Source organism: Scyliorhinus torazame, chromosome 31, assembly GCF_047496885.1.
Source record: "Scyliorhinus torazame isolate Kashiwa2021f chromosome 31, sScyTor2.1, whole genome shotgun sequence".
NCBI lineage: Eukaryota > Metazoa > Chordata > Chondrichthyes > Carcharhiniformes > Scyliorhinidae > Scyliorhinus > Scyliorhinus torazame.
In genome coordinates, this window is record NC_092737.1 from 13945357 (window position 1) to 13960017 (window position 14661).

The 14661-nt window shown below is 49.6% G+C and overlaps 8 non-coding genes across 8 annotated transcripts; 6 read left to right on the forward strand and 2 right to left on the reverse strand.

Moving 5' to 3' along the window:
• Window positions 1–1924: 1924 nt before the first annotated feature.
• trnav-cac (transfer RNA valine (anticodon CAC)) lies at window positions 1925–1997 on the forward strand. Its single transcript has one exon. It is a non-coding gene; the product is annotated as a tRNA-Val (tRNA).
• A 681-nt stretch (window positions 1998–2678) lies between these two features.
• Window positions 2679–2751, forward strand: trnak-cuu (transfer RNA lysine (anticodon CUU)). Its single transcript has one exon. It is a non-coding gene; the product is annotated as a tRNA-Lys (tRNA).
• Window positions 2752–4936: 2185 nt separating this feature from the next.
• Window positions 4937–5009, forward strand: trnav-cac (transfer RNA valine (anticodon CAC)). The gene has a single exon. It is a non-coding gene; the product is annotated as a tRNA-Val (tRNA).
• A 680-nt stretch (window positions 5010–5689) lies between these two features.
• Window positions 5690–5762, forward strand: trnak-cuu (transfer RNA lysine (anticodon CUU)). Its single transcript has one exon. It is a non-coding gene; the product is annotated as a tRNA-Lys (tRNA).
• Window positions 5763–7902: 2140 nt separating this feature from the next.
• On the forward strand, window positions 7903–7975 carry trnav-cac (transfer RNA valine (anticodon CAC)). Its single transcript has one exon. It is a non-coding gene; the product is annotated as a tRNA-Val (tRNA).
• Window positions 7976–8656: 681 nt separating this feature from the next.
• trnak-cuu (transfer RNA lysine (anticodon CUU)) lies at window positions 8657–8729 on the forward strand. Its single transcript has one exon. It is a non-coding gene; the product is annotated as a tRNA-Lys (tRNA).
• A 1436-nt stretch (window positions 8730–10165) lies between these two features.
• Window positions 10166–10238, reverse strand: trnak-cuu (transfer RNA lysine (anticodon CUU)). The gene has a single exon. It is a non-coding gene; the product is annotated as a tRNA-Lys (tRNA).
• Window positions 10239–10909: 671 nt separating this feature from the next.
• Window positions 10910–10982, reverse strand: trnav-cac (transfer RNA valine (anticodon CAC)). Its single transcript has one exon. It is a non-coding gene; the product is annotated as a tRNA-Val (tRNA).
• Between the last annotated feature and the right edge of the window lie 3679 nt (window positions 10983–14661).

Genomic DNA, 14661 nt, shown 5'->3' on the forward strand with positions numbered 1-14661 from the left:
AAAACTCTGGTGCAGCCGCATTTGGAGTATTGCATGCAATTCTGTTCGTCGCATTATAGGAAGGATGTGGAAGCATTGGAAAGGGTGCAGAGGAGATTTACCAGAATGTTGCCTGGTATGGAGGGAAGATCTTATGAGGAAAGGCTGAGGGAATTGAGGCTGTTTTCGTTAGAGAGAAGAAGGTTAAGAGGTGACTTAATTGAGGCATACAAGATGATCAGAGGGTTAGAGGATTGGATAGGGTGGACAGTGAGAGCCCTTTTCCTCGGATGGTGATGTCTAGCACGAGGGGACATAGCTTTAAATTGAGGGGAGATAGATATAAGACAGGTGTCAGAGGTGGGTTCTTTACTCAGAGAGTAGTAAGGGCGTGGAATGCCCTGCCTGCAACAGTAGTGGACTCGCCAACACTAAGGGCATTCAGATGGTCATTGGATAGACATATGGACGATAAGGGAATAGTGTAGATGGGCTTTAGAGTGGTTTCACAGGTCGGCACAACATCGAGGGCCGAAGGGCCTGTACTGCGCTGTAATGTTCTATGGTCTATGTATGTATTACGGCACTACCCGTATATTACAGGTACGATGGTAAATCCCTGCCTGCTGGCTCCGCCCAGCAGGCGGAGTATAAAAGTGTGTGCTCTCCGAACTGCAGCCATTCTGGTTCCAGCTACAGGAGGCACAACATCGTGTCCAATAAAGCCTCAATTGATCCACCATTCTCGTCTCATGGTAATTGACGGGACATCACTCACAACACAGATGGGCCGTACCACCACCTTCTCAAGGGGCAATTAGGGATGGGCAATAAATGCTGGGTGTAGCCAGCAACACCCACATTCCGTACAATTGAACAAAATAAGTAAGGCTGACGTGTGATTTGGAGCACAACATGTTGGTGGAGGTGTTCCCCATGTGGCTGCTGCCCTTGTCCTTCTGGATGGTAGCGGTTGAGGGTTTGGAGGGTGCTGCCGAATGAACATTAGTGAGTTGTTGCAGAGCGTCGAGTCGACGGTACCGCTTCCAGAGTTCGGATTGGAGGCCGCCAGTGACCCTGAACTGGGGAACACCACTGTGGTGGGATTGAGGAGCATCTGGAGGTGGACCGCCAGGATTCATCGTCATCGATGGGCTCCATCCTCTGGCCTCAGGGTGTCCCTGGAGATCCTTCCTCCTTTTCAGGAAGTCCGTCGTCTTCCTTCTCCAGTGGTTCAGTGATGTTGGGCACCTTTTCAATGTGGCTCCCAGATATGGGGCGGGATCCTCCGCCGGGTCGGAGGACCGCCGCGGGGCGGCGTGAGTCCCTTCCCCGCCGGACGGCGTGGCACAAATCACTCCGGGGCCGGCCTGGCCCCTGAAGGTCGCCGCACCTTTGGGGCGGCCTGTCGGCGGAGTGGTTCACGCCACTCCGTCCCGCCGGGACCCCCCCGCCCCGCCGGGGAGGGGAGAATCCCGCCCATGATGGAGGACCACAGAACCATCTTGCCCGACCCACCATGGAATACGGAGCTAAACAGCCCCGGGGTGCCGAACCAATGTATTCAGTGCCAGGTAACACTGTGCGGTTTCCTGCGAGCTTCCGCAACTGGAAAAACCCCTCGATCCCCCCCTCCCAACCCCGGGAGTTAGTCCCAGATGGGAGAATTTCACCCCCGTGTTGGAGAATGAAAGGAATTCTCAGCGAGGGAGAGCGGTTCGAGCCGCAGGATTTATTCTGTGGTTTGCCTCTGGTGAACCGTTCCTCATCTCTGACTCCACACCGTGTATTTCAGGAGACTTTACTGAAATGGCGATTTGCTGGTGAGAGCGGGAATGTGGGGCAGGTTCAGCGAAATGTTGGCGGAATAATTCCGAGCTGGGGTTTGCCCGTGAAACACAGATAAATATTTATACAGACAAGAAGACAGGTCACAATCACAGGAGTTTCCGTAGTGTAGTGGTTATCACGTTCGCCTCACACGCGAAAGGTCCCCAGTTCGATCCTGGGTGGAAACATTATGTTAAAAAAAATTCTTTTTCTCGCTCAAGTCACCCCTTTCGATGTTCGACCACCGTTTTGCTGTCAGCACAACCACATCGTCAATCCAGATTCCGGAAATACCACGTGTAAAATGAGGCAGGAGGTAGAGTTCGCCGTCCACAAATCACAAAGTAACGTTTGAGAACGAGGGGGGATGGTTTAGTCCAACCAGAGTAAGGGACTCGAGAACGGATCTGGAGCAGGAGCTCCGGGAAGAAGATAAATTGAGGCCCAGGCTCTGGGCCTAAATCATTTACCTGCAGAGACAGCAACAGCAGCGATGGACGGGTGCGAACTTGAGTTCAAAAATAACAAAATGATATTAATCCGAGCGGTGATATCACAGGGAAGCCGTGAGTTGTTTGTCTGGTCAGTATTGCAGCTGTGATTCCCTTTCTCCAGAGTTAGAGAGCTGGCAGCTGGGAGATTTTAAAACATTTTCAGTAAAGTTTGCAGCTGCCATTTATTGGGGACTTGCAGTTTCTCCCAGTGCTTGGATGGGATGCAGTGTGTGAGTGAGACACCAGTTTAGCCTCATGAACAAATATATGTCTCCGCTTTGCTGGTCAGTCATCCAGAATGTGGTCAGATATTATCCTGGGGGCAAATCAAACACTCTCAGTGCCGTCAGTGATAGGAAGAAGCATTCCTGTCAGGCCCGGCTAGCTCAGTCGGTAGAGCATGCGACTCTTAATCTCAGGGTCGTGGGTTCGAGCCCCACGTTGGGCGAGTGTGTTCCTGTTTTTATCGCTGGTCCACAGATTCCGCCCCGGCTCTGAATTCCCCTGACGATTAACCACGCTTCCTCCACATTCCTGCTCCCAAAATCTCTCAGCGTTTTCCACAACACTCTGGAAATACAATCTGAAAAATCGTACACGGCTACCACCTGCTCACACACAACACAAAATAGATCATTCAAATCTCCACTCCCTCTCACTCACAATTCCATTCATTCTGCAAACGGAGCGTTTCCAAAAAATAAAAACGATTCAAACAATATTTATGACTCGGTTTTTCTCAGTTAGACTTGAATAAAATTACTTTCTCTTCACGGGAAACCTCGACAAAAGTTTTGATAAAACTCCAGCCGGGTTCTTGAGTGCCCCCTGGTGGTGGGGTGATTGGGATTTGACCCTATCGTTGCCGTGGGCAACGGGACAACAGTTTTAACGAACGTGACTGAATCGATAATAATAATAAAAATCTTTATTGTCACATGTAGGCTTACATTAGCAGTGCAATGAAGTTCCTGTGAAAAACTCCTCGTCGCCACATTCCCTGGAGTTTAATCCGGACAAGTGTGAGCTAATGCACTTTGGAAGGTCCAATGCATGTAGGAATTACACAAAAATGGTCGAACTCTTGCGAGCATTGACAGGCAGAGAGATCTGGGCGTTCATGTCCACCTGTTGTGTTATGTAACTTGGAATAACACAAGCTGCCACTTGATGCAGTTTCGAGTAAAAGATGCTCCAGACTTTGAAGTGAGTTCAATGTGTTTTATTGAACTATTAGCACAGTTCTCAATGGGTTCGAATCTCTGCTAATCTAATTGCAGTAACTCAGTCTAACTGAAGCAGCTTGCTCTAAGCCACGTGCTGGGGTGTGATGCTGAGGATACACCGTGTCTCACTCTGTAGATGTTGGTCTGTGGAAAGAGGCGAGGTGTGAGTGCCTCATCCCTTTTCCAGTGATATTCCACCCCTGAGTGTCCTGACTGCTCATTGGTCGTGTCCTATTCTACGTGTTCATTAGCTGCATGTGTCCATATCGTGACACCACCGACACAGAAAGTGCCGACGCATGAGGACAAGGTGGCCGAGAAGGCATACAGCAAACGGCCTTCCTCGATCGAGGCATTGAACATAAAAATTGGCAAGTCATGTTGCAGCTGCACAGGATCTTAGTTAGACCTCAGTTGGAATATTGCGCACAATTCTGGACGCCACACTACCAGAAGGATATGGTTGCTTTGGAGAGGGTGCAGAAGAGATTTACTAGGACGTTGCCTGGCATGGAGGGCATTAGCTATGAGGAGAGGTGAGATAAACTCGGTCTGTTCTCACTGGAACGACAGAGGTTGAGAGGCGACCTGATAGAGGTCTACAAGATTATGAGGGGCATAGACAGAGTGGATAGTCAGATGCTCTTTCCTGTGGTAGGAGAGTCAAGTACGAGGGGACAGAGGTTTAAAGTGCGTGGGGAAAAGTTTAGAACAGATGTGCGAGGTATGTTTTTTACACAGGGTGGTAAATATATGGGACACGCTGCCTGGGGAGGGGGTGGGAGCAGGTACGATAGCAGCATTTAAGGGGCATTTAGACAAATATATGAATAGCGTGGGAATGGAAGGGTACGGACTCTGTAAGTGCAGACAGATGTAGTTTGGGCTGGTACCATGGTCAGCGCAGGCTTGGAGGCCTGACCCTGTCCTATTCCAGCGCCTGTTCGGGTACACTGAGGGAGAAATCAGAACGTCCAATTGAGAGAACAGCGCGTCTTTCAGGACTTGTGGGAGGAAACCCACGGAGACAACTTGAAGACTCAACACAGACAGTGACACAAGCCGGGAATCGAACCTGGGACCCTGGAGTTGTGAAGCAACAGTGCTAACCACTGTGCTACCGTTCCTCCCATGACTTGATGTTGGAGAATGAAAGGAATTCTCAGCGAGGGAGAGCGGTTCGAGCCGCAGGATTTATTCTGTGGTTTGCCTCTGGTGAACCGTTCCTCATCTCTGACTCCACACCGTGTATTTCAGGAGACTTTACTGAAATGTCGATTTGCTGGTGAGAGCGGGAATGTGGGGCAGGTTCAGCGAAATGTTGGCGGAATAATTCCGAGCTGGGGTTTGCCCGTGAAACACAGATAAATATTTATACAGACAAGAAGACAGGTCACAATCACAGGAGTTTCCGTAGTGTAGTGGTTATCACGTTCGCCTCACACGCGAAAGGTCCCCAGTTCGATCCTGGGTGGAAACATTATGTTAAAAAAAATTATTTTTCTCGCTCAAGTCACCCCTTTCGATGTTCGACCACCGTTTTGCTGTCAGCACAACCACATCGTCAATCCAGATTCCGGAAATACCACGTGTAAAATGAGGCAGGAGGTAGAGTTCGCCGTCCACAAATCACAAAGTAACGTCTGAGAACGAGGGGGGATGGTTTAGTCCAACCAGAGGAAGGGACTCGAGAACGGATCTGGAGCAGGAGCTCCGGGAAGAAGATAAATTGAGGCCCAGGCTCTGGGCCTAAATCATTTACCTGCGGAGGCAGCAACAGCAGCGATGGACGGGTGCGAACTTGAGTTCAAAGATAACAAAATGATATTAATCCGAGCGGTGATATCACAGGGAAGCCGTGAGTTGTTTGTCTGGTCAGTATTGCAGCTGTGATTCCCTTTCTCCAGAGTTAGAGAGTTAGCAGCTGGGAGATTCTAAAACATTTTCAGTAAAGTTTGCAGCTGCCATTTATTGGGGACTTGCAGTTTCTCCACGGCTCGGATGGGATGCAGTGTGTGGGTGAGACACCAGTTTAGCCTCATGAACAAATATATGTCTCCGCTTTGCTGGTCAGTCATCCAGAATGTGGTCAGATATTATCCTGGGGGCAAATCAAACACTCTCAGTGCTGTCAGTGATAGGAAGAAGCATTCCTGTCAGGCCCGGCTAGCTCAGTCGGTAGAGCATGAGACTCTTAATCTCAGGGTCGTGGGTTCGAGCCCCACGTTGGGCGAGTGTGTTCTTGTTTTTATCGCTGGTCCACAGATTCCGCCCCGGCTCTGAATTCCCCTCCACATTCCTGCTTCCAAAATCTCTCAGCGTTTTCCACAACACTCTGGAAATACGATCTGAAAAATCGTACACGGCTACCACCTGCTCACACACAACACAAAATAGATCATTCAAATCTCCACTCCCTCTCACTCACAATTGCATTCATTCTGCAAACGGAGCGTTTCCAAAAAATAAAAACGATTCAAACAATATTTATGACTCGGTTTTTCTCAGTTAGACTTGAATAAAATTACTTTCTCTTCACGGAAAACCTCGACAAAAGTTTTGATAAAACTCCAGCCAGGTTCTTGAGTGCCCCCTGGTGGTGGGGTGATTGGGATTTGACCCTATCGTTGCTGTGGGCAACGGGACAACAGTTTTAACGAACGTGACTGAATCGATAATAATAATAAAAATCTTTATTGTCACATGTAGGCTTACATTAGCAGTGCAATGAAGTTCCTGTGAAAAACTCCTCGTCGCCACATTCCCTGGAGTTTAATCCGGACAAGTGTGAGCTAATGCACTTTGGAAGGTCCAATGCATGTAGGAATTACACAAAAATGGTCGAACTCTTGCGAGTATTGACAGGCAGAGAGATCTGGGCGTTCATGTCCACCTGTTGTGTTATGTAATTTGGAATAACACAAGCTGCCACTTGATGCAGTTTCGAGTAAAAGATGCTCCAGACTTTGAAGTGAGTTCAATGTGTTTTATTGAACTATTAGCACAGTTCTCAATGGGTTCGAATCTCTGCTAATCTAAATGTAGTAACTCAGTCTAACTGACCCAGCCTTGCTCTGAGCCACGTGTTGGGGTGTGATGCTGAGGATACGCCCTGTCTCGCTCTGTAGATGTTGGTCTGTGGAAAGAGGCGGGGTGTGAGTGCCTCATCCCTTTTACAGTGAGATTCCACCCCTGAATGTCCTGACTGCTCATTGGTCGTGTCCTATTCTACGTGTTCATTAGCTGCATGTGTCCATATCGTGACACCACCGACACAGAAAGTGCCGACGCATGAGGACAAGGTGGTCGAGAAGGCATACAGCAAACGGCCTTCCTCAATCGAGGCATTGAACATAAAAATTGGCAAGTCATGTTGCAGCTGTACAGGGTCTTAGTTAAACCTCAGTTGGAATATTGCGTACAATTCTGGATGCCACACTACCAGAAGGATGTGGATGCTTTGGAGAGGGCACAGAAGCGGTTTACTAGGACGATGCCTGGTATGGAGGGCATTAGCTATCAGGAGAGGTGAGATAAACTCGGTCTGTTCTCACTGGATAGAGGTCTACAAGATTATGAGGGGCATAGACAGAGTGGATAGTCAGATGCTCTTTCCTGTGGTAGGAGAGTCAAGTATGAGGGGACAGAGGTTTAAAGTGCGTGGGGAAAAGTTTAGAACAGATGTGCGAGGTATGTTTTTTACACAGGGTGGTAAATATATGGGACACGCTGCCTGGGGAGGGGGTGGGAGCAGGTACGATAGCAGCATTTAAGGGGCATTTAGACAAATATATGAATAGCGTGGGAATGGAAGGGTACAGACTCTGTAAGTGCAGACAGATGTAGTTTGGGCTGGTACCATGGTCAGCGCAGGCTTGGAGGCCTGTTTCTGTCCTATTCCAGCGCCGGTTCGGGTACACTGAGGGAGAAATCAGAACGTCCAATTGAGAGAACAGCACGTCTTTCAGGACTTGTGGGAGGAAACCCACGGAGACAACTTGAAGACTCAACACAGACAGTGACCCAAGCCGGGAATCGAACCTGGGACCCTGGAGCTGTGAAGCAACAGTGCTAACCACTGTGCTACCGTTCCTCCCATGACTTTATGTTGGAGAATGAAAGGAATTCTCAGCGAGGGAGAGCGGGTCGAGCCGCAGGGTTTATTCTGTGGTTTGCCTCTGGTGAACCGTTCCTCATCTCAGACTCCACACCGTGTATTTCAGGAGACTTTACTGAAATGTCGATTTGCTGGTGAGAGCGGGAATGTGGGGCAGGTTCAGCGAAATGTTGGCGGAATAATTCCGAGCTGGGGTTTGCCCGTGAAACACAGATAAATATTTATACAGACAAGAAGACAGGTCACAATCACAGGAGTTTCCGTAGTGTAGTGGTTATCACGTTCGCCTCACACGCGAAAGGTCCCCAGTTCGATCCTGGGTGGAAATATTATGTTAAAAAAAATTATTTTTCTCGCTCAAGTCACCCCTTTCGATGTTCGACCACCGTTTTGCTGTCAGCACAACCACATCGTCAATCCAGATTCCGGAAATACCACGTGTAAAATGAGGCAGGAGGTAGAGTTCGCCGTCCACAAATCACAAAGTAACGTCTGAGAACGAGGGGGGATGGTTTAGTCCAACCAGAGGAAGGGACTCGAGAACGGATCTGGAGCAGGAGCTCCGGGAAGAAGATTAATTGAGGCCCAGGCTCTGGGCCTAAATCATTTACCTGCAGAGACAGCAACAGCAGCGATGGACGGGTGCGAACTTGAGTTCAAAGATAACAAAATGATATTAATCCGAGCGGTGATATCACAGGGAAGCCGTGAGTTGTTTGTCTGGTCAGTATTGCAGCTGTGATTCCCTTTCTCCAGAGTTAGAGAGTTAGCAGCTGGGAGATTTTAAAACATTTTCAGTAAAGTTTGCAGCTGCCATTTATTGGGGACTTGCAGTTTCTCCCAGTGCTCGGATGGGAAGCAGTGTGTGAGTGAGACACCAGTTTAGCCTCATGAACAAATATATGTCTCCGCTTTGCTGGTCAGTCATCCAGAATGTGGTCAGATATTATCCTGGGGGCAAATCAAACACTCTCAGTGCCGTCAGTGAATGGAAGAAGCATGCCTGTCAGGCCCGGCTAGCTCAGTCGGTAGAGCATGAGACTCTTAATCTCAGGGTCGTGGGTTCGAGCCCCACGTTGGGCGAGTGTTTCTGTTTTTAACGCTGGTCCACAGATTCCGCCCCCGGCTCTGAATTCCCCTGACGATTAACCGCGCTTCCTCCACATTCCTGCTCCCAAAATCTCTCAGCGTTTTCCACAACACTCTGGAAATACAATCTGAAAAATCGTACACGGCTACCACCTGCTCACACACAACACAAAATAAATCATTCAAATCTCCACTCCCTCTCACTCACAATTGCATTCATTCTGCAAACGGAGCGTTTCCAAAAGATAAAAACGATTCAAACAATATTTATGACTCGATTATTCTCAGTTAGACTTGAATAACATTACTTTCTCTTCACGGGAAACTTCTACGAAAGTTGTGATAAAACTCCAGCTGGGTTCTTGAGTGCCCCCTGGTGGTGGGGTGATTGGGATTTGACCCTATCGTTGCCGTGGGCAACGGGACAACAGTTTTAACGAACGTGACTGAATCGATAATAATAATAAAAATCTTTATTGTCACATGTAGGCTTACATTAGCAGTGCAATGAAGTTCCTGTGAAAAACTCCTCGTCGCCACATTCCCTGGAGTTTAATCCGGACAAGTGTGAGCTAATGCACTTTGGAAGGTCCAATGCATTTAGGAATTACACAAAAATGGTCGAACTCTTGCGAGTATTGACAGGCAGAGAGATTTGGGGGCGGGGGGGGGGGGGGGGCGTGCACCGACACAGAAAGTGCCGACGCATGAGGACCAGGTGGTCAAGAAGGCATACAGCAAACGGCCTTCATCGATCGGGGCATTGAACATAAAAATTGGCAAGTCATGTTGCAGCTGTACAGGGTCTTAGTTAGACCTCAGTTGGAATATTGCGCACAATTCTGGACGCCACACTACCAGAAGGATGTGGGTGCTTCGGAGAGGCAAAAGCGGTTGATGAGGATGTTTTGATAAAGGGGTCGCCTGGACTCGAAACGTTTCCTCTCCCTACAGATGCTGCCAGACCTGCTGAGTCCCTCCAGATTCAGTCACGTTCGTTAAAACTGTTGTCCCGTTGCCCACGGCAACGATAGTGTCAAATCCCAATCACCCCACCACCAGGGGGCACTCAAGAACCTGGCTGGAGTTTCATCAAAACTTTTGTAGAAGTTTCGCGTGTTCGAGAAAGTAATTTTAACTGAGACAAATTGACTCATATGCACTGTTTGAATCATTTGTATTTTTGAATAAGCTCTTTTTGCAGAATGAACGGAAATGTGAGTGAGAGGGAGTGGAGATTTGAATGATTTATTTTGTGTTGTGTGTGAGCAGGTGGTCGCCGTGTACGATTTTTCAGATTGTATTTCCAGAGTGTTGTGGAAAACGCTGAGAGATTTGGGGAGCAGGAAAGTGGAGGAAGCGCGCTTAAACGTCAGGGGAATTCAGAGCCGGGGCTGAATCTGTGGACCAGCGTTAAAAACAGGAACACTCGCCCAACGTGGGGCTCGAACCCACGACCCTGAGATTAAGAGTCTCATGCTCTACCGACTGAGCTAGCCGGGCCTGATAGGAATGCTTCTTCCTATCACTGACGGCAGTGAGAGTCTTTGATCTGTCCCCCAGGATAATATCTGACCACATTCTGGATGACTGACCAGCAAAGCGGAGACATTAATTTGTTCACGAGGCTAAACTGGTGTCTCACTCACACACTGCTTCCCATCCGAGCACTGGGAGAAACTGCAAGTCCCCAATAAATGGCAGCTGCAAACTTTACTGAAAATGTTTTTTAATCTCCCAGCTGCCAGCTCTCTAACTCTGGAGAAAGGGAATCACAGCTGCAATACTGACCAGACAAACAACTCCCCTGTGATATCGGCGCTCGGATCAATATCATTTTGTTATGTCTAAACCCAAGTTCTCACACGTCCATCACTGTTGCTGCTGCCTCCTCGGGTAAATGTTATAGGCCCAGAGCCTGGGCCTCAATTTATCTTCTTCCCGGAGCTCCTGCACCAGGTCCGCCCTCGAATCCCTTCCTCAGGTCGATCTAAACCCGCAGCACATCCTCCCTTGTTCTCAGACGTTATTTGCGATTTGTGGGCAGCGAGCTCCTGCACCTGCCTCATTTTACACCTCACGATTCCAGAATCTGGATTGAGGGATTGTTTGACAGGACAGCAAAAATCACGGCCCGGCATTTCGTAAACGAGAAAAACAATATTGGCACCTAATGTTTCCACCCAGGATCGAACTGGGGACTTTTCACGTGTGAGGCGAACCTGATAACCACTACACTATGGAAGCTTCTGTTATTGTGACTGATCTTTTGACACCTTTTATTCTCTCTGGGTACTGCCATTTGCACTCTTTCCCCTTGGTTTCTGTGGCCATGACTCACCTTTCAGTCCCTCGCCCAACAGGAATAATATCTCCCATTTTCTATGCCTTTCAGCTTTGACAAAGGGTCACCTGGACTCGAAACGTCAGCTCCTTTCTCTCCCGACAGATGCTGCCAGACCTGCTGAGATTTTCCAGCATTTTCTCTTTCGGTTTCAGATTCCAGCATCCCCAGTAATTTGCTTTTTTCTTCCAGCTCCTTGTCTGTATAAATATTTATCTGTGTTTCACGGGCCAACCGCAGCTCGGAATTATTCCTCCAACATTTCACTGAGCCTGCCCCACATTCCCGCTCTCACCAGCTCGTCATGTGAGCGTGCCTTTAAGAAATGGGTGTTTAAGAAATGTACCTTTAAGAAATGGGTGTTTATCAGTGATGTCAGAGTGTGGGTGGAGCTGGGCAGTCTGTCAGCTTTTTACTTTTGTTTTAGGCGATCTGCTGCAGGGTGTGTTTTAGTTTTGTTTTCAGTGTTGGAGCTGAAGCCAGACAGAGCAGCTGTACTGTTGATCTCTCTGCCATGAAAAGACTATCTCTTGATCATTTGGTGAATTCAGAATTATAAATGTTCTCAGCAGTGAATGTAAACCTGATGTGCTTCTTTTAAAAGGTGTTTCTTTTGGCTTCTGGATGTTGTTTGGGAAGTTATTAAGGATTACTTAGTGTTGTATTCTTTGGGGGTTGTATTTGAATTGATGGTTGCTAAGATGTTCACTGTATGTTTTAAAAAGGTTAACTTGGGTTCATAGAATAAACATTGTTTTGCTTTAAAAAATACTTTTCCATTTCTGCTGTCCCACACCTGTAGAGTGGGCCGTGTGCTCCCCATACCACAATCTAGTAAAAGTTGTGGGTCAGGTGAATTCTATGATACACTTTGGGGTTCTCTAAACCCTGGCCCATAACAAGCTAATTGACATTTCAAAAAATCTCCTAAAATATAGGGTGTAGAGCCAGAGATGAGGAACGTGTCAAGGTATCCATATTAACATATCGTGGTGCAATCACACACACACTGATGGACAGGTAGACGGACCAATCAACACACACGCAACATCACAGCCAATCACCAGTGAGAGCACACGCACTATAAAACAGGGAACACCACAGTTCCTGCTCATTCCAGCAGGAGATAGCTCAGAGCACAGAGCTCACAGCGCGCCACTCAGACATACACCATGTGCTGAGTGCCTCTCTAAGATAGTGCTAGGGCTGGGTCCACAGGTTAGCTGGTGAAGTACGAACCACAGCCAGAAGTTAACAGTTGTTATTGTACAGAATAATAAAACAGAGTTGTACCATCTACAACCGTGTTGGTTCGTCTGTATATCGGAACACCCAACACGACATGATACCAGGATTGGAAACGCGCCAGCGACTGTGAGACCTACCTGCACCTCTTCAGCGATCCGCCATCCTGCGCCATGGACACCATCAGCCCGCCGCAGCCGCTCCAAATCGCTGGAAATCTTGGCGTAAACTGGAAGCTGTGTAAACAGCGCTTCCAGGTCTTCCTAGAAGCCACAGACAGGGAGAATGCATCGGACACCAGGAAGATCGCCCTCCTCCTCTTCACGGCAGGGCAACACGCCATCCACATCTACAACTCCCTGGTGTTCGCGGAAGGTGAGGACAAGACGAAGTACAAGACGGTCCTTCTAAAACTTGAGCAGCACTTCAGCGTCGAGGTGAACGAGAGCTTCGAGAGGTACCTCTTCCAGCAGCGCCTGCAGGGTAAGGATGAGCCTTTTCAATCTTTCCTAACACACCTCCGTATCCTCGCGCAGTCCTGCGGCTATGAGGCCACCTCCGATTCCATGATTCGGGACCAGATAGTTTTTGGGGTCACCTCGGACACCCTACGCCAGCAGCTCCTCAAAATAAAGCGCTTCACCCTAGCCACCGCCATCGAGACCTGCGTCCTCCACGAAAACGCGACCAGCCGGTACTCCCAATTCTAGGCAGCCGAATCGGCACGGCAGGGGTCCTACAAGGCCGAGCGGGTCCAGTCGATCGAGTTCCTCCCGGCCCGCGGCCCGGACGAGGGCGGCCATTTCGCGCGCTTCCTGAGGCCTCCCGCGCTTGTACGCGCCAAAAGAGGAGGCGTCGACGCAGAGGGACGTGATGCGCAGGCGCGCTCTACGCAGGACCGCACCGTGCATGCGCGGTGGCGCAACGAACGCCATGATGCCTTGACGTGCGGCAACTGTGGATCCGCACACTTAAAGCGGCAATGTCCGGCCAAAGCGGGACAATGCCTCCGCTGTGGCAGGATGGGCCACTACGCTGCCTGCTGTCGAGCAGCTCAACCTGCCAACGCTCCCCAATTCCGCCAGCCTCGCAGGGACGTGCGGACCATTCAGCCTCCATACACCGAGTCGTACCCTGACAACGTACAGACCGGTGATACTGACGACCGGGAACCCTTCCGCGTTGCGGTAATGGACAGAAAATGGATGTCCCCAAGTAGGACCGACCAGCCGATGCCAGTGCACAGCGTTAATCCGGGCGATGGATGGTGTGCCACCCTAACGGTCAACCGATCACCAATCACATTCCGTTTAGACACTGGTGCCTCCGCCAATCTCCTCGCATGGTCAGCCTTCTACACCTTGAAGGTCAAACGACCAATTCGGCCATCCCGCTGTCAGTTGGTCGATTACAACGGAAATGTCATCCCGACCATGGGGTCCTGCCAGCTCGAGGTTGCACACAATTCACACACAGCCACACTGTCCTTTGAGATAGTTGGATCCTCGAAGGACCCCCTGCTCGGCGCACAGGCGTGCAAGGTTCTCCACCTCGTTCAGCGGGTACACGCTCTGTCTCCAGAAGGCACGTCCGACTTCCCGGATGCAGACTTTAGGGCACAGCTCCACTCGCTCCTCGCCCACAACCAGGAGGCTTTCGAGGGCGTGGGCACACTGCCCTACACTTACAGAATACGGCTCAAACTGGACACCACCCCGGTCATTCACGCACCTCGTAGAGTCCCAGCACCACTCAAAGACCGCCTCAAGCAGCAGCGGCAGGATCTGCAGGACCAAGGAGTGCTATCCCGGGTCACAGAGCCCACGCCATGGGTCAGCTCCATGGTGTCCATCAAGAAGTCCTCCGGCGAGCTCCGGATCTGCATCGACCCAAAAGACCTGAACAACAACATCATGAGGGAACACTACCCCATACCCAAACGGGAAGAGGTCACGAGCGAAATGGCCCGGGCTAAAGTTTTTACCAAGCTTGATGCCTCAAAGGGTTTTTGGCAGATCCAACTGGATCAGTCCAGCAGGAAGCTGTGCACTTTCAACACTCCCTTTGGCAGGTACTGCTACAGTAGAATGGCGTTTTGCATCATCTCGGCCTCCGAGGTGTTCCATCGCATCATGGAACAGATGATGGAGAGCGTCGAAGGGGTGCGCGTCTACGTTGACGACGTCATCATCTGGTCCACCACACCACAGGAGCACATCAGTCGTCTCCAGCGCGTCTTTGCTCGGATACGGGAAAACGGCCTGCGCCTCAACCGAGCCAAGTGTTCTTTTGGCCAAACTGAGCTAAAGTTTCTGGGGGACCACATATCCCGGTCAG